The sequence below is a fragment of the Rattus norvegicus genome, chromosome 17 (assembly GCF_021556685.1).
Source record: "Rattus norvegicus strain SHRSP/BbbUtx chromosome 17, alternate assembly SHRSP_T2T, whole genome shotgun sequence".
In the NCBI taxonomy this organism is placed as follows: Eukaryota; Metazoa; Chordata; class Mammalia; order Rodentia; family Muridae; genus Rattus; species Rattus norvegicus.
The window spans coordinates 28,630,160-28,650,009 of NC_141550.1; the positions used below are offsets into that span (position 1 = coordinate 28,630,160).

Genomic DNA, 19,850 nt, shown 5'->3' on the forward strand with positions numbered 1-19,850 from the left:
CTGGGAGAACATGGTGGCAGATGTTAAGATTCTTCTCTGTGCATAGATAAAGGTTATGAATATTTTTAAGGGATGGGTGTGTACAGGATTTTGTGCTGTCTAGATCGGTAAATTATATCTTATAAATTGGATCAGAGGTTATTGTGTGGTGTGTTCTTTCATGTGGCAACTTAATTGAGTTCAAGAGACGGTACCATGGCTGGATGTACCAAGCTTGCATGGAACTGGGATGTGTAAGCCTGGCATGGAAACAACGAAAGCAAAGCAGCACGGCAAGGTGCCACATTAGAACGGCTTGGGGACTGCCTGGGTCAAAGAGTACTTGGGGGCAGCATGGAGCCACTGTGATAAATTAGCACTAGTTCCTATGGCGTGTCCACCAGGATCAGCGAGGCCTGGGAGCAAAGCATGGAGTAGTATGCACAAGAACCAGTCATGCTGCTTCTTTTTTACTGCAACATTCTGGTCTAATCCATCTTCGAGTATCATGATCTTCAAATGTCAATATGTCAGGGTTCCTCAGGGATTTCAATTCACTACAGCATCCCTTGGAGCTTCAGCCCACTTGTGTATCCATGTGTGGGGCTTCTACAAGTGGGTGTACCTTGGAGATGTTCTACTTGGCCAATCCAAACTCTATCCCCAACTTTGCTAATTTACCAGCTGGGACAAGGTGGATAAGGCAGTCCACCATGAAAACTGAGGGCATCGTTAGTCTTCCCTCTCTCCTTTCCTCCACTGCTGCTGCTAAAGCCATCATTGTTATCTGGATTATCAGAACATCCCACAAATACACGTCTGTGCTGCCCATGTATCAACTGACCAACATATATCCCTGACCAACAATGCTGGCTGCTGTCAAGATTATCTATTTCCTAAGAGTCTCCTTAGTTAAAACTCTCTTGAAAAGAGTGAAGAACTTTAGATTCATAATTTGTTTCCTGAACATTTGACAAACCTCGTGTCTTGTTATCAACTATCCCTCACCAAACACCAACCAGCCAGAAACACAAATCCACGTCAACAGTATGCAAAGCCAAGAGAAGTCCACGGATGCCTCGTACGTAGCTAAATCCTGCTCACACTAACGACCTCTGAAAATCTCCCCTCTGCCTGTCCCTAAGGGTGACCCTACTCTCAGAACTTACATCACCACGGTGTCTACAGATTCTATTGAACTTGCTGACATTAATCTCTCTCACTAAAATATCCATTCTTTGGAGGAGGGAAATGTGTCTTCCTAGGCTTTTATATATAACTAGCACATATTAGTGTAATAAATCAATGAATTTTTGTAAAGAAACATTATTTTTCAAATATATTGAATATTTAATTCTAAAGGCAACAAAAGTAGATAAATCTCTAACTCATTAGTATTACTCAATATTACCAAAGAAAATAGGGAATTATTTTTCATAAAATAGGCTGAAAACTTCAGTGTACTATCAATAGAAAAAGGTGAGCAAAATACTCATCTCTCTGATATTGAACAATCTAAGGATCTGAAATTACCCAGCCTCCCGCCAACCCTGTGGCACCTTGCCATGAAAAAAGGGCTCAAGGAGCAGGGGATTTTAGAATGGTGTTTAGAAGAGCTAGAAGAATAACTCTACTTTTAAAACCTTTATAATACATACATTGATAGGGGTTCAGCTTGCACTTTCCCATACCAGACAAAACAGTTCTCCATGGGCTAGAGAGATGGCTCAGTGTGGAAAAGCACTTGGCCTGAAAGCCTGAAGAGCTGAGTTTGATCCCCAGGTTCTATGGTAGAAGAAAACAGCCAACTCCTGAATGTTGCCTCCAACTTCCGTATGTGTAAGTGTACCAGCACTTACACAGTCACATACAATAACATACACTAATGATGAATAAACAGGTCATGTTCCTTACATTATAAAATGTTAGCAAGAGTAAAATTATAAAAGTAACAAGAAATAAGACTAGGAATCTCTTGCCTAATGATCAACACATGTCTCACAATGTATACATTTTTTATATCTACTTCTACAATGTTTCATAGTGAGAAGAATGTGCATTCTTACTTATGGTCCTATATGTAATTTGCTTTCAGTGAGCCATCCAATAAGCATTCCATGGACTATTACCATAGCCTTCTTTCTTCATTTCTTTTTTCTTTTCTTTTCTTTTTTTTTTTTTTTTTTTTTTTTTTTTTTTTTTTTTTTTCGGAGCTGGGGACCGAACCCAGAGCCTGCTCTACCACTGAGCTAAATCCCCAACCCCTTTCTGCAACTTTTTAAATTGGCACCAAAGGAACTAAGAGGGGATATTAGCTACTAAGGCTAACCTCACTGGCATCAACCAATGATACATCACCTAAACCATGGCATGCCAACATCATCCAATCACATGTTATCTGAACAGTACTGACACACTATAGCTCTGTAATTCATGCAGAAAAACAGAACTGTGAACAAGTGAGAAAGCACAATTTTTCCTGTCTTGTTTTCAAATACTAACATCTTACAAATAAGCATTTCTCTGTGTGTGTGTGTCTGTCTGTCTGTCTGTCTGTCTGATTGCTGTGTGTTTGTGTGGGTGTCTCTATGTGTGTCAGCATGTCTGTATATCTCTCTGTGTCTGTATTTTACCATGGATTAAACACAGGGTCTTTGAACATCATAGGCAAGTGCTTTACCACTGAGCTACATCCCAAGTCAATGAATTTTTAATTGCCAATTAGTTTATTTTTACTGAATATTTTTTATTTACATTTCAAATGTTATTCCCTTTCCCAGTTTCCCATCCATAAACCCCCATCCCATCCCCCCTCCTCCTTCTTCTATGAGGGTGTTGCCCCACCCAATCTTACACCCCTTCCCGCCTCCCTGCACTAACATTCTCCTACACTGGGGGGTCCAGCCTTGGCAGGACCAAGGGCTTCTCCTCCCATTGGTGCCCAAAAAAGCCATCCAGCCATATGCGGCTGGAGCCATGGGTCAGTCCATGTGTACTCTTTGGATGGTGGTTTAGTCCCTGGGAGTTCTGGTTGGTTGGTATTGTTGTTCTTATGGGATGGCAAACCCCTTCAGCTCCTTCAATCCTTTCTCTAACTCCTCCAATGGGGACCCAATTCTCAGTTCAATGGTTGGCTACGAGTATTCGCCTCTGTATTTGTCATGCTCTGGCAAAGCCCCTCAGGAGACAGCTATATCAGGCTCCTGTCAGCATGCACTTCTTAGCATCAGTAATAGTGACTGGGTTTGGTGGCTGTATGTATATGGGCTGAATCCTCAGGTGGGGCGGCTCTAGATTGCCTTTCCTTCAGTCTCTGCTCCAAATTTTGTCTCCATATCTTCTCCTATGAATATTTTTGTTCCCCCCTTTTAAGAAGGACTGAAGCATCCACACTTTGGTCATCCTTCTTCTTGAGCTTCATGCAGTCTGTATGTAGATTGTATCTTGGGTAATTCAAGCTTTTGGGCTAATATCCACTTATCAGTGAATTATATGAAATAAAAAGTTTCTGCACAGTAAACAAAACTATAAACAGAAAGCCAAACTATACTATGGGAGAAAAAAATCTACCAGCTATAATTCAGACAGGAGATTAATATCTATAATATATAAAGAACTATAAAACTTAAATACCAAAAATTACTCATCAACAAAAAGGCTAGAAAAATGAATGGTCTGTTCTTCAGAGAAGCAATACAAATGTCCAGTAAGTATTTTAAAAATCTTAGCATCCTTAGCCATCAGAAAAATGCATATTAAAACCCATTTGAGATTCTATCTTCTGAATGGCTATCATAAAAAGAAAATAAAATAGAACAGCCATTATAGAAATCAGAAGTTTCAAAATAGACTATCACATTACCCAGCCATACTCAGCTCAAACACAAAGGAATGTATATCCTCTCATGGAGACAGCTGCACATCCATGTTTATTTATGCATTATTCACAACAACACGGGATCATTAAAAGGTGGATAATGAAAATGAGTATACACAAGGAAATTGTATTCAGCTAAAAAACAAAATTAAATCATTAAATTTGTAGGAAAATGGATGGATCTAGAAAGTATTACATTGAGATAAGCCAGACTCAGGAAGACAAAACTTGTATGTTCTCCCATACAGAGAAAGGAGACCATGAAGGGGGAAAAAAAGCACTGAAGAGAAGGGTACAGTTGGAAGGACACATGTGATTGCAGTTGAGAAAAGAGGCTGGGAGACAGAGAGCTACAGGGAGGGAGTGGGTAGGTGTTAGGGATGTAAAATGCCACAGGTGACTCCAGAGGGTAAAAGGCTGCATGAGGGAAACTAGGAAGCTATCAATGAACTTGGGAAAGATGATGCAATGAGGAATCTGATAAAATTAAACATTCCTAAGTGTTATTTGTTAAAGTCTATGCAAAAAATCATAAATAAACCATTGACAAGCAGAACCCTGTTAATTGTTCTTGGAAAAACAATATTGCAGGGGAGTGTGGGAAAGGACAGTCTCACACAGAATATGGGGATACGTGTTATTGGAAATTCACTTTTCCAATCATATGCCCGCCCCCACCAGACTCTCCAAAGGCTTCTGATAAACTCTGTAGTTTTAGTGACTAAACTACACTAAAGTACAAAGAGATCACTATTGCCTTAATTTTATTCCAATGCATCAACCAAAACTCCTCGAGAAAGCACAACAGTAAATACTCCACAGTCCACTTTCTGAATGGAAAAATGGGAATCCCCCAAGGCCAGAACAATACCAAGACAGAATTGCAAAAACCTCTGTAAGTTATGAAAATACATTCCACTCCAGAGAAATGAATATTCAAATGTTGAGGTCATTTTAAATAATCAAGGATTGGAAAAGATCCAGTAGTGTAAGAAAAAGAAACTGCTAATAAAAATTTAATTGGATACAATTTGGGAAAATCCATCTCATTTTTAATGCATATATCCTTTAATCAGCAATTCCATCATAGCAATTTGAACCTGCAAATAGACCTATTAAGAAGAGGAAATAACGCACAAACAAGAACATTCACTAAATGAAAAGAAGAAGGAAAAAGTATGTATCTGTATGTCTAGGGACTATCTAAGTAAAGTTAAGAAGAGCTAGGGACTATCTAAGTAAAGTTAGGAAAAGCTCTTGTAACAGCTCCATCCGGGAAATGGTTTAAAACATGAGTGAGGAATTGATGTGTATGCAGCACAGCTGACCTTGTGGAAGTAATGCAAACAGAGTTCATGTGCACGCAGAAGACAAAGCATAACAATTATGAGAGCTAAAGGCGGAGGCTCGCTTTCTTACACACACATTCTACCTTCAGAACTCCACAAATGCATCACAGCCTAACGCTCGTGACCTGGTGGTGCTCTCTGCATCCTGTGCCCTGAACAGCTTTTGGGGCCTCTACCTGACAATCTCCTAGTCACTTCCGCCCTTGCTTTCTCTCTTACTAAAACTGAAACAGCATAAAGATCTTCTGTGCCTTCTTTCCAGATGAGTCACCACAGGCACCAATCCTGATCGGCCTTTCGAAAATGAAGGTTTATTTGGCTTTCAAAGTCCAGGGACTTCCAGGCCTGTCCAGTGTTCCACATAGGCTCGAGTCTCCATTTTCTCCCAGGAACTGTAACCCACGCTCTAGCTAAACACAAACTGTAAGTTCTTCCTAGCACCAAACCTAACCTTTCCTGTGTCCTCTATCGGGGCTGTATAATTCGTTCCATGAACGTGAGTCCTCCCCACCCGCACTGGTAAAATGGCCTGCAGCCCTCATCATCACAAGGACCAGCACTTACTCAGAAGCCTTTCCCTCATGTCCTCCCAAATGGTGCAGTCAGTGTATGTGCGGACCTTGGGCACAGGCTGCCCTTTAGGCTATGCATTGCTTCTTTCCCCTCCGTATCCAGGCCAGGGTACCTCCTGCTCTTCCTTGAGTCTCTTGAACTCAAAGATGTGTCCACAGCAATCTCCAGAGCAAGGCATCTGGGGAAAGGAGCACTCTTTCAATCCAAAAATTCATGTTGCTCATTAAATAGCTGCAAATGCATTTTAAAATCACTGATTCATATGTACTGCTCTACAAGGTGGACCAGTGTCTTTAGGCTGATAAACCAGAACGTATTTTAAAAGTGTGACTGTTTTGGTCTTTCTTGGCAGAAACTGGTAAAAAGTTTGAATACCAAGTATATACTCCAGAAATTCAATCTTAGCACCTGTCACTTAAAGGAAATTTTCAAGAATTATTATTTTCTTAAATGAGAGAAATGATCAGACTCAGGGGGAGACATAAGGTTAGTGATGGCCAGAAGCGGTGAGTAAATTGGATGGCTCTGTGTCCTTAACAAGAAGTGTCTCCCATTTCCCAGTGTGGGACAATTAGTGGGCTGCCGTCATTTTAAATGACATGATCACTGAAGACACTCAGGTGTCAATGCCATATATTGGCCTAACAGTGGCTATGGACACAAGTTTTTCATGCATGGCCAAGCTTGCAGGCAGGAAGTAGAATGATTACTGAGCGCAGGAAGTGACAGAAATTGGAATCACTGTATAGGATGATTTAAAAATCACCTCTTGGGTGATTTTTTTTTTCAGAGCTGAGGACCAAACCCAGGGCCTTGCCCTTGCTAGGCAAGCGCTCTACCACTGAGTTAAATCCCCAACCCCTCGGGTGATTTTTAAAACATTCTGAGGAAAGCACAGTGGTGCTGCTATCCCATACTGTCAGTGCATGTTTAGTGTAAGTATACACAAAAATGGCTAAAGTGGGAAACGTTTCTGTTATATGCTTCACTACAGCAAAAGCATCCACCCTGAAACATGGCGACAAGGTTTATTTTTAAGGCAGTAAAAGGTGCAACTCTAAGCTCTTTTTATCTCTTATCCTTAGACCTGAATGAGAAAATATAAACACAACAGCCACCTATCAGGTATGTCAAACATCATCCCACCTGAGCGGCATGTGCTGAATGATCTCAGCAAATCTGATTAAAGTCTTCTACTAATTCCTCATTAAAGCTTACCTTTTTACTTGGAAGGGCTATGGTGTTAGTCAAGTTCAATGTGACAATTCTCTTTTTAAATCTTACTCTTCCCTTGAAGACTGGTTATCCTCTAGGATCAGCCCATGCTGCTGCTAGCCACATCTCATGAAAGGAAAATCCACACAAAGTGCAGAGCACCTGAACACAAAGTAAATCCAGCCATGTTTCAGAAGACAGTCTCTCAAAAGTAAGCACAGGAGGACTCCAGTCAAATCAAGTAATGCAACTAAAATACTAAAACCAATGACTACACAGAAAACTCAGTCAGACGTCATTAGATTATTTAAGACTATCAGATTATTTACAGATTTCAAGTAAATCATACAGCCAAACAACTATGTGTAGAAAGTGAGTGATATGCACAGTACCATCTTCCCAGGGTCTTTCTAGCCCTAGAAATTACCAGTGTTTGCTGGCACAGTAGTCAGTGACAATGTTTTCAACTGTCAGAAATGAATAAAATCTTATCCTAAAGATGTATGTTATCAAGCAATCACTAGCCATCTGTGACTGGTTAATTAAAATTCTATGAAACAGAAAGTCTGTGCCTCTGCTCCGCAGGCAGGCTACAAGCTCTCCAGAGCTGCTGTGGCAGTGGCAGTGGCTGGCTTATTAGACAGAGAAACAAGAAACATGTCCACCACCAGACTGCCTGCTAGACCCCCTCCAGAACTACTCAAAACACCTAAGTGCCTTTTTCTGAAACACACCATCATCCTGCTTCCTTCAATAAATGTTTGTACGGTACCTGTTTTGTGATGGACACTGTGCTAATTATAGACAGAAAGGTGGCAATTTAAGAAAGAGACTAAGAGGAACCTTAAAGGTGGGAGGGGGAAAGTATGTTTTTAGATTTAAAAAAAAAAAAAAAAGACAGGGGAAGCTTATCTAAGGAAGCAAGGGTTAAGCCCAGATTAGACCAATAAGTCTTCATAAAAACAAGACACAAACCAAGTTCCAAGACACTGGGAACTGAGCACCATGGTACTCAGGGTGCGAATGGCTAAGCATATTGTAGACAGTAAATTTAGTATATTTTGTAGCTGTCTCATTAACTTGAAACACCAAGCAAAGTATTTATCTGACATTCACATTTGTTTCAAGGGGAAATTGGAGCACAGCCCATATATAACCCAAGGCACCCTCCTCCTTCCTTTAAATCACCTGTCTTTTGGTAATCTCATTTCTTTTTTTTTTTTTTTTTTTTTATTATCTTGAGTATTTCTTATATACATTTCAAGTGTTATTCCCTTTCCCGGTTTCCGGACAGACATCACCCTCCCCCCTCCCCTTCCTTGTGGGTGTTCCCCTCCCAAACCTCCCCCCATTGCCACCCTCCCCGCATAGTCTAGTTCACTGGGGGTTCAGTCTTAGCAGGACCCAGGGCTTCCCCTTCCACTGGTGCTCTTACTAGGATATTCATTGCTACCTATGGGGACAGAGTCCAGGGTCAGTCCATGTATAGTCTTTAGGTAGTGGCTTAGTCCCTGGAAGCTCTGGTTGCTTGACATTGTTGTACTTTTGGGGTCTCGAGCACCTTCAAGCTCTTCCAGTTCTTTCTCTGATTCCTTCAACGGGGGACCTATTCTCAGTTCAGTGGTTTGCTGCTGGCATTCGCCTCTGTATTTGCTGTATTCTGGCTGTGTCTCTCAGGAGCGATCTACATCCGGCTCCTGTCGATCTGCACTTCTTTGCTTCATCCATCTTGTCTAATTGGGTGGCTGTATATGTATGGGCCACCTGTGGGGCAGGCTCTGAATGGGTGTTCCTTCCGTCTCTGTTTTAATCTTTGCCTCTCCCTTCCCTGCCAAGGGTATTCTTTTTCCTCATTTAAAGAAGGAGTGAAGCATTCACATTTTGATCATCCGTCTTGAGTTTCCTTTGTTCTAGGGATCTAGGGTAATTCAAGCATTTGGGCTAATAGCCACTTATCAATGAGTGCATACCATGTATGTCTTTCTGTGAGTGGGTTAGCTCACTCAGGATGATATTTTCCAGTTCCAACCATTTGCCTACGAATTTCATAAACTCGTTGTTTTTGATAGCTGAGTAATATTCCATTGTGTAGATGTACCACATTTTCTGTATCCATTCCTCTGTTGAAGGGCATCTGGGTTCTTTCCAGTTTCTGGCTATTATAAATAAGGCTGCGATGAACATAGTGGAGCACGTGTCTCTTTTATATGTTGAGGCATCTTTTGGGTATATGCCCAAGAGAGGTATGGCTGGATCCTCAGGCAGTTCAATGTCCAATTTTCTGAGGAACCTCCAGACTGATTTCCAGAATGGTTTTACCAGTCTGCAATCCCACCAACAATGGAGGAGTGTTCCTCTTTCTCCACATCCTCGCCAGCATCTGCTGTCACCTGAGTTTTTGATCTTAGCCATTCTCACTGGTGTGAGGTGAAATCTCAGGGTTGTTTTGATTTGCATTTCCCTTATGACTAAAGATGTTGAACATTTCTTTAGGTGTTTCTCAGCCATTCGGCATTCCTCAGCTGTGAATTCTTTGTTTAGCTCTCAACCCCATTTTTTAATAGGGTTATTTGTCTCCCTGCGGTCTAACTTCTTGAGTTCTTTGTATATTTTGGATATAAGGCCTCTATCTGTTATAGGATTGGTAAAGATCTTTTCCCAATCTGTTGGTTGTCGTTTTGTCCTAACCACAGTGTCCTTTGCCTTACAGAAGCTTTGCAGTTTTATGAGATGCCATTTGTCGATTCTTGATCTTAGAGCATAAGCCATTGGTGTTTTGTTCAGGAAATTTTTTCCAGTGCCCATGTGTTCCAGATGCTTCCCTAGTTTTTCTTCTATTAGTTTGAGTGTGTCTGGTTTGATGTGGAGGTCCTTGATCCACTTGGACTTAAGCTTTGTACAGGGTGATAAGCATGGATCGATCTGCATTCTTCTGCATGTTGCCCTCCAGTTGAAACAGCACCATTTGCTGAAAATGCTATCTTTTCTCCATTGGATGGTTTTGGCTCCTTTGTCAAAAATCAAGTGACCATAGGTGTGTGGGTTCATTTCTGGGTCTTCAATTCTATTCCATTGGTCTATCTGTCTGTCTCTGTACCAATACCATGCAGTTTTTATCACTATTGCTCTGTAATACTGCTTGAGTTCAGGGATAGTGATTCCCCCTGAAGTCCTCTTATTGTTGAGGATAGCTTTAGCTATCCTGGGTTTTTTGTTATTCCAGATGAATTTGCAAATTCTTCTGTCTAACTCTTTGAAGAATTGGATTGGTATTTTGATGGGGATTGCATTGAATCTGTAGATTGCTTTTGGTAAAATGGCCATTTTTACTATATTAATCCTGCCAATCCATGAGCATGGGAGATCTTTCCATCTTCTGAGGTCTTCTTCAATTTCTTTCCTCAGTGTCTTGAAGTTCTTATTGTACAGATCTTTTACTTGCTTGGTTAAAGTCACACCGAGGTACTTTATATTATTTGGGTCTATTATGAAGGGTGTCGTTTCCCTAATTTCTTTCTCGGCTTGTTTCTCTTTTGTATAGAGGAAGGCAACTGATTTATTTGAGTTAATTTTATACCCAGCCACTTTGCTGAAGTTGTTTATCAGCTTTAGTAGTTCTCTGGTGGAACTTTTGGGATCACTTAAATATACTATCATGTCGTCTGCAAATAGTGATATTTTGACCTCTTCTTTTCCGATCTGTATCCCCTTGATCTCCTTTTGTTGTCTGATTGCTCTGGCTAGAACTTCAAGAACTATATTGAATAAGTAGGGAGAGAGTGGGCAGCCTTGTCTAGTCCCTGATTTTAGTGGGATTGCTTCAAGTTTCTCTCCATTTAGTTTAATGTTAGCAACTGGTTTGCTGTATATGGCTTTTACTATGTTTAGGTATGGGCCTTTATACCTATTCATTCCAGGACTTTTATCATGAAGGGGTGTTGAATTTTGTCAAATGCTTTCTCAGCATCTAATGAAATGATCATGTGGTTCTGTTCTTTCAGTTTGTTTATATGATGGATCACGTTGATGGTTTTCCTTATATTAAACCATCCCTGCATGCCTGGGATGAAGCCTACTTGATCATGGTGGATGATTGTTTTGATGTGCTCTTGAATTCGGTTTGCCAGAATTTTATTGAGTATTTTTGCGTCGATATTCATAAGGGAAATTGGTCTGAAGTTCTCTTTCTTTGTTTGGTCTTTGTGTGGTTTAGGTATAAGAGTAATTGTGGCTTCATAGAAGGAATTCGGTAGGGCTCCATCTGTTTCAATTTTGTGGAATAGTTTGGATAATATTGGTATAAGGTCTTCTATGAAGGTTTGATAGAATTCTGCACTAAACCCGTCTGGACCTGGGCTCTTTTTGGTTGGGAGACCTTTAATGACTGCTTCTATTTCCTTAGGAGTTATGGGGTTGTTTAACTGGTTTATCTGTTCCTGATTTAACTTCGATACCTGGTATCTGTCTAGGAAATTGTCCATTTCCTGAAGATTTTCAAGTTTTGTTGAATATAGGTTTTTATAGTAAGATCTGATGATTTTTTGAATTTCCTCTGAATCTGTAGTTATGTCTCCCTTTTCATTTCTGATTTTGTTAATTTGGACGCACTCTCTGTGTCCTCTCGTTAGTCTGGCTAAGGGTTTATCTATCTTGTTGATTTTCTCAAAGAACCAACTTTTGGTTCTGTTGATTCTTTCTATGGTCCTTTTTGTTTCTACTTGGTTGATTTCAGCTCTGAGTTTGATTATTTCCTGCCTTCTACTCCTCCTGGGTGTATTTGCTTCTTTTTGTTCTAGAGCTTTTAGGTGTGCTGTCAAGCTGCTGACATATGCTCTTTCCTGTTTCTTTCTGCAGGCACTCAGCGCTATGAGTTTTCCTCTTAGCACAGCTTTCATTGTGTCCCATAAGTTTGGGTATGTTGTACCTTCATTTTCATTAAATTCTAAAAAGTTTTTAATTTCTTTCTTTATTTCTTCCTTGACCAGGTTATCATTGAGTAGAGCATTGTTCAATTTCCACGTATATGTGGGCATTCTTCCCTTATTGTTATTGAAGACCAGTTTTAGGCCGTGGTGGTCCGATAGCACGCATGGGATTATTTCTATCTTTCTGTACCTGTTGAGGCCCGTTTTTTGACCAATTATATGGTCAATTTTGGAGAAAGTACCATGAGGAGCTGAGAAGAAGGTATATCCTTTTGCTTTAGGATAGAATGTTCTATAAATATCCGTTAAGTCCATTTGGCTCATGACTTCTCTTAGTCTGTCTACATCTCTGTTTAATTTCTGTTTCCATGATCTGTCCATTGATGAGAGTGGGGTGTTGAAATCTCCCACTATTATTGTGTGAGGTGCAATGTGTGTTTTGAGCTTTAGTAAGGTTTCTTTTACATATGTAGGTGCCCTTGTATTTGGGGCATAGATATTTAGGATTGAGAGTTCATCTTGGTGGATTTTTCCTTTGATGAATATGAAGTGTCCTTCCTTATCTTTTTTGATGACTTTTAGTTGAAAATTGATTTTATTTGATATTAAAATGGCTACTCCAGCTTGCTTCTTCTGACCATTTGCTTGGAAAATTGTTTTCCAGCCTTTCACTCTGAGGTAATGTCTGTCTTTGTCTCTGAGGTGTGTTTCCTGTAGGCAGCAGAATGCAGGGTCCTCGTTGCGTATCCAGTTTGTTAATCTATGTCTTTTTATTGGGGAGTTGAGGCCATTGATATTGAGAGATATTAAGGAATAGTGATTATTGCTTCCTGTTATATTCATATTTGGAAGTGAGGTTATGTTTGTGTGCTTTCATTTTGTTTTGTTGCCAAGATGATTAGTTTCTTGCTTCTAGGGTATAGCTTGCCTCCTTATGTTGGGCTTTACCCTTTATTATCCTTTGTAGTGCTGGACTTGTAGAAAGATATTGTGTAAATTTGGTTTTGTCATGGAATATCTTGGTTTCTCCATCTATGTTAATTGAGAGTTTTGCAGGATACACTAACCTGGGCTGGCATTTGTGTTCTCTTAGGGTCTGTATGACATCTGTCCAGGATCTTCTGGCCTTCATAGTTTCTGGCGAAAAGTCTGGTGTGATTCTGATAGGTCTGCCTTTATATGTTACTTGACCTTTTTCCCTTACTGCTTTTAATATTCTTTCTTTATTTTGTGCGTTTGGTGTTTTGACAATTATGTGACGGGAGGTGTTTCTTTTCTGGTCCAATCTATTTGGAGTTCTGTAGGCTTCTTGTATGCCTATGGGTATCTCTTTTTTTAGGTTAGGGAAGTTTTCTTCTATGATTTTGTTGAAGATATTTACTGTCCTTTGAGCTGGGAGTCTTCACTCTCTTCTATACCTATTATCCTTAGGTTTGATCTTCTCATTGAGTCCTGGATTTCCTGTATGTTTTGGACCAGTAGCTTTTTCCGCTTTACATTATCTTTGACAGTTGAGTCAATGATTTCTATGGAATCTTCTGCTCCCGAGATTCTCTCTTCCATCTCTTGAATTCTGTTGGTGAAGCTTGTATCTACAGCTCCTTGTCTTTTCTTTTGATTTTCTATGTCCAGGGTTGTTTCCATGTGTTCTTTCTTGATTGCTTCTATTTCCATTTTTAATTCCTTCAACTGTTTGATTGTGTTTTCCTGGAATTCTTTCAGGGATTTTTGCGATTCCTCTCTGTAGGCTTCTACTTGTTCTCTAAGGGAGTTCTTTATGTCTTTCTTGAAGTCCTCCAGCATCATGATCAAATATGATTTTGAAACTAGGTCTTGCTTTTCTGGTGTGTTTGGATATTCCGTGTTTGCTTTGGTGGGAAAATTGGGCTCCGATGATGCCATGTAGTCTTGGTTTCTGTTGCTTGTGTTCCTGCGCTTGCCTCTCGCCATCAGATTATCTCTAGTGTTACTTTGTTCTGCTATTTCTGACAGTGGCTAGACTGTCCTATAACCTGTGTGTCAGGAGTGCTGTAGACCTGTTTTCCTGTTTTCTTTCAGCCAGTTATGGGGACAGAGTGTTCTGCTTTCGGGCGTGTAGTTTTTCCTCTCTACAGGTCTTCAGCTGTTCCTGTGGGCCTGTGTCTTGAGTTCACCAGGCAGGTTTCTTGCAGGGGAAAAGTTGGTCCTACCTGTGGTTCCAAGGCTCAAGTTTGCTCGTGGGGTACTGCCTAAGTCCTCTCCGCTGTGGCAGCAACCGGGAAGATCTGCGCTGCTCTTTCCAGGAGCCTCCGTGCACCAGGGTTCCAGATGGCATTTGGTGTTTTCCTCTGGCGCCTGGATGTGCACAGAGTGCAGTCTCTTCTGGTTTCCCAGGCGTGTCCGCCTCTCTGAAGGTTCAGCTCTCCCTCCCACGGGATTTGGGTGCAGAGAACTGTTTATCCGGTCTGTTTCCTTCAGGTTCCGGCAGTGTCTCAGGCGCAGGGGTCCTGCCGCTCCCGGGCCCTCCCCTACGGGAACCCAGAGGCCTTATACAGTTGCCTCTTGGGCCAGGGATGTGGGCAGGGGTGGGCAGTGTTGGTGGTCTCCTCCGCTCTGCAGCCTCAGGAGTGCCCACTTGATCAGGCGGTGAGGTCTCTCTCCCACGGGGTTTGGGAGCAGAGAGCTGCTGCGGTCCGGGATCCGCCGGTGTGGGACTTCCCGGTAATCTCATTTCTTGACGTATCAACTTCTGAGTGGGCATGTACAAAAGAGCTATTAATTTTGTTGCTTCCTAACAGTGGAAATAGAGATGTGAATGAGCTTCTAAATCACCGTGAATTTTAAATGGCCGTGTCCTTCCACACCACTGTTATCATGGGCAGTAGAGATATTTTCGTCACAGGAACTTCTATTTAAGGGCATTGTCATTATTTCCACCAAAGGCGAACAACCACACAGCCTCCAACAATTCTGAGCTGCTGAGAAGAATAAATCAGAGTGAACAATCCTTTCTACTTGGTGGCAATTGGTAGGCCCCTCAGCACAGCCACTATGGGAAATGGCAGGGGGAGAGGGTTAACAATCCTCAGCCTTTAGAAGACCATTCTGATGACAAACTTGAAACTCTGTAATTCCTCAGTGCCTGTCTGAGAGGGGCTCTAAAGGTATCTAAGTAGGGAAGCAAACCCTCAAAGAGTAAACCCAGCACCAAGGAAAATAAATCTAAAAAATTAGCTCTTCTGTGTCTCCAGATTACCAATTGCGTATCTCAAGACCTTTCAACCTCAATTCTTTTAGGTAGAGATAGGTTTTAACTTATGTGAAAAATAAAACCCACTAAACCATAACATATGTATCCAGCAACTCCCAGGTCCATTTACATGAATTCTGAGGTTCTATCATCCCTTTCTCTTTGCCTTTTTCACTGAAGTTTTCTGACATGAGATCATCAGGTCCCTTGTGGTATTCACTACAGTACACCAACTTCAACCCAAGCCATCTTTGGAACCCACGAGCCCCTGCAGAAGGCCCATGACCCCTGAACAGACTATAGGAAGGAGAGCTACAGAGGACCACTACAGCCTTTGTCCTCTGGTATATGCAGGTTCTCCTGAGCATGACAGGAAGATGCCACCCTCCTCTCTTCTTCCATGGAGCTGAGCTACCCATGTATTTCTCTCTTTGCTGAATCTCTCTTAGGGGAAAGAAAACAGAACCCCTTCTGCTAGAAAGTGTTTAAAAATGCCACATCTCTTACTAACTGAAGAATCAAATGCAAAAGACAAGCTGTGACAGGCTTTCAGTCCTGTGCCCTATTGTACTCAAGATGTAAAGCAAATTAACAGGACTCGAGACAGTAAAGAGCTGTAAATGACAATGCCAACGAATGTACTTTAAATCCACACACCCAAACATTCACGCCCAGAGACTCTCTGTCTAAACATATTGCAATAATTAAAATTCAACTTCTTTCAAGTAAAGGCTCACTAAGGTGGACATTCTAAGTAAAATATCAGACTATGACACTCACGGTGCCCACTGTCTCAGAAAAACAAAGGAGAGAAATCAAAGTGTTCTTAGACTCTACTTCCAAGTTTCTCAACCTTCCAATACTGCGAACTTTAATACAGTTCCTCATGTTATGGTGACCCCCCAATAATAAAATTATTTTCATAACTACTTCATAACTGCAATTTTGATACTGTTATGAATCACAGTATAAATATCCTCACTCCTCGCAGGTTGTGAGTCACTGCTCTCCACTGTCTCTGGGGGTAAGGAGAGGACAGACAGTTTCATGTCACCTTAGACTGAAAAAGGCAGGAAACGTCACTATTTATGCCTGTGGACACACAAGCTGGAGAAGATCAGGACTCACTGTAGACCTAGGATGACATTCAGTCCTGCATTTCAAGATGATAATGAAGTAACTCGAAGTGTCAATGGCTGGGCCTCTGTGAGCTGACCTGGGTTTGGAAAGTGGACTACACCATAAAGGAAGAAATGTTTTGAATAACCACTGTGCAGGTTAAACAGAATGGGTCCTCACACCAACTCACAATTACTTGTTTCTCAGCACTTCTGTCACTTACTCGAGTAGGGATTGGAAACAGGCTATGAATGTCCTTAAAATAGGAGCTGTGAAATGGACAAAACTATGTTAGGGTTACATGGGCAGCGGTGCTGAGCATGTAGAAAGCAAACATGTTCTTCCATGTTTCAAACTAAACAGCCAGTGGGCAAGCCAAGTACCATGTACACTGAAAAACACTTCCCCTAAACCTGGTACTCTGATAAGATGCTAGTACACAAGAACTCAGTTCAGATTTAGCATTTCAGCACACTCTATGCCCTATGAAGATGACTTAGAAAGCCTCTGGGGCCGGGTGTGCTGGACTTAAGTTCTGCTTCACACTGCTGCGACTCCACAGAGAGCTTATACCTTTCTCACAAGCACATGTGTCCTGGGAACTCTGAAAGAAAGCACACCTACAGCCATCCATTTGGAACTGCTGCTCCTTTTCCTTCCTCAAACAGGCAGCTCTAAATCTCTGAAGTCTTTATTTCAAATGCAAGCCATTCTGCAGTTCTACATGGCCATTTTAGCTGGGCTTCAATGTCTTTTAAGTCTTTCAGATGGTCAAAGGTCAATAGCTGACTTGTATCGAAGGGATGTCTGCACCTGACTAGTGACAAAACATCCTGTGAACCAGTCACGTCTACACATGCATGAGCTTTAAACAAAACTCTAAGGCTCTCACTCCTTGTAGCTTTATTCCACACCTCAGTTACCAAATAACTGAGGAGAAAAAAGAAGTTAATTACAGAGTGGCATCCAGTTGAATCTGGCTTACGTACCAGAAGAGGTAAAGAATTTCCTTGTGTCACAGTATTCTGAGGTTGGGGAGTGAATGTAGTTGGCACATATGAACATTATTTCAAGGCATACCAATCAAATCTGGTCCCTGGGCTACACTGTTAATAGTCGGGAACATGTAGATAGAAAGAAACCTGGTCCTTCTCAGCTGATGGAGTGTCACCAAATCTCCTCTCCTTGGAGATCCCAAACCCCCAACAACCACCACTTACTTGCATGATTGCTGATCTAGCCAGGTTGGAGGCAGGAGCATCTCTGTTTCACCAGTGGTTGCCCAGCAGTCCATGCTGCACTGGACGATGCAATCAATGTAAACTGAAGCTGGAGCACCAATGCTCTGTGACTCTTAAGAGGTCACACCCAGGAAACCCATGCACAGTAACTACTGATCATCACTATCAGCCTGCTATGCCTCGGCTCCTAGGAGACACACACTGACCCTGTCTGGATGGGGTTTCCAGAAAGCTTTAACTGAGGAGGGAAGATCTGGCATGAATGTAGCCACCACGCCCTGGGCTGGGATACAAAACTAAATAAAAGGAGAAAAGAAGCAAGCAGGCTAAGGACTAACACTCATCTCTCTGCTTCCTGATTACAGATGCAATGTCAACAACTGTCTTTACTCTAGCTCCCGTGAATTCCCTGAAAAATGAACCCTCACCCTCAATGGAAGCCAGAATGAGGCCTTCTTTAACCCTTTTTAGGAGGCAGGGGACAGGTGTTTGTCACAGCAATGAGACTAATATTCCACAGCAAGTTTAAATTAACACAACCTGAAAACACATTTAAACCATGTAAGGAAAAGTACATTCTAGCACAGCAACAGAGCACACTATAGCATATATGGCACCCGGGCCTGGTAACCACAGCTGACTGGGGCAATGGCCAATACACAGCATCCCAGGGAAGGTCTTCTCATACATCTTTGGCCCTGCAAAGATTCAAGTTAAAAGTCTAAGTACACATTTCTATGCAGTCAACTCAATGTGAATTTACCATGCTTTTGTACAGTAAATTCCACAAAATCAAACTCACTCATCCTAAGTTTCTACCTACACTGTAAAAAGACATAGTTTATCGACAAATATCTTTCATCAGTTCCCAGGGCCTCGTGCACAGCAGGCGAGCACTTAACACTAAGCTGCACCCTAAGCTGCACCCTAAGCTGCACCCTAGCCTGTTTCTACTTCTCTATCTGAGAAAAGGTCTAAGTGCTCCTGCTAACGAAGAACTTGTCACTAGGCTCACGAGAAGCTGAAACTGACATCCTTCTGTTCCTGTCTCTCAAGTACCAGAGACTGCACATATGTGCCCATTTTGAAACCTTTACTGTGCGTTAAAGAGCCACAGGATAGCATCTCTTGAGGAAACAATGAAGAGTACAAAAGAGGCCCTGACTTCAAAGACTAGGCTAGCCCAGCCATGGGCTATAGCTGCAATTTCATCAGAGGCGTGCGCTCTGGGAAGAACTAAGGCCATCTGTCCTCAGCTTTTCCTAACCAGTGGATAAAGTGTGAAGCTATTTTAAAATATTCCTGTAAGGCACACCCTCCAATGACTCTGACAGATTGTGGGCACGTGCTCCCTGACAGTAACTCTACAGCCCATAACTGTAATGTGTAGCCAGGATCAACCACTGCTTCCAACTGACAATTTACAAGTTTTCAGCAGTGTGAAGACCCAAGATGACTCAAACTGCCTCTCAAATTGTCCACAGCCATTCAATTCAGCTTTGAATCCATGAAATACCTAGTACTCTACTCAAAAAACGTTCTGCTGTATGTTTCAAATGCTATTTCTGCAGTTCAAATTGTATCTCAGACTTAACTGCAATTTTGGAAGCCACACCTACTCTTAAGTACCTAAATTTCCACACATTGTCACTTTGCATGCAAATACTACATTATATGAAATTTCATTATGAGTTAAAATTTGAGATGAGTAAAAACATTATTTAATAAAAATCATAAAATTTTACAAAAAGTTGTCTTAGAATTCTATTGCTGTGAGGAATAGCTGGAAGCATGTTGGCATGAAGACAGATTATAGTGCTGGAGCGGTGGCTGAGATACATGCTAACCCATAGGTAGAGAGGGAGGGAAGGAGACAGACAGACAGACACACACGCACACACACACACGCACACGCACACACACACCCTGAGCCTAGTATGGGCTTTTGAAACATCCAGTAATGCACTTCCTCCAAAAAGGCTACACCTCCTAATCCTTACTCCTTCTAAACAGTTATGAACACACCATGGGGTGTTCTTATTCAAATCAGCACAGAAGTGAAAAGCCAGAAGCACTGGCCATTTTCAGGAAGCTCCTAACTTAGCTTCATGCTTCTGTATAAAGTGTGACTAAAAAGCACTTTGCCAGCAAGTTAGGATATAAATCCAGGCCATGGCAACTGCAACATCTGATTTGGCTGAATAGATTTGCTGTTAAGGAACTGAAAGTATGAGGTACATACATTATGAGAAGACGTGTTTAACTGGCAAGTAAAAAGTCATGGTGTAATACTCACTTTGACATGTCTCAAGATTAAAGACAAGATTAGTCCTAAAAACTGCT

At 41.5% G+C, this 19,850-nt stretch overlaps 1 protein-coding gene across 49 annotated transcripts in view; it reads right to left on the reverse strand.

The window, feature by feature from the left end:
* Fars2 (phenylalanyl-tRNA synthetase 2, mitochondrial) overlaps positions 1–19,850 on the reverse strand; it is a 434,171-nt gene that overhangs the window by 401,029 nt on the left and 13,292 nt on the right. For 14 of the 49 annotated variants that reach the window (NM_001440250.1, XM_087590593.1, XM_087590563.1 and 11 more), the window contains 1 exon segment: positions 5,770–5,956. The gene's annotated coding sequence lies outside the window, so the exon portion shown is untranslated. 49 annotated transcript variants of the gene reach the window in all.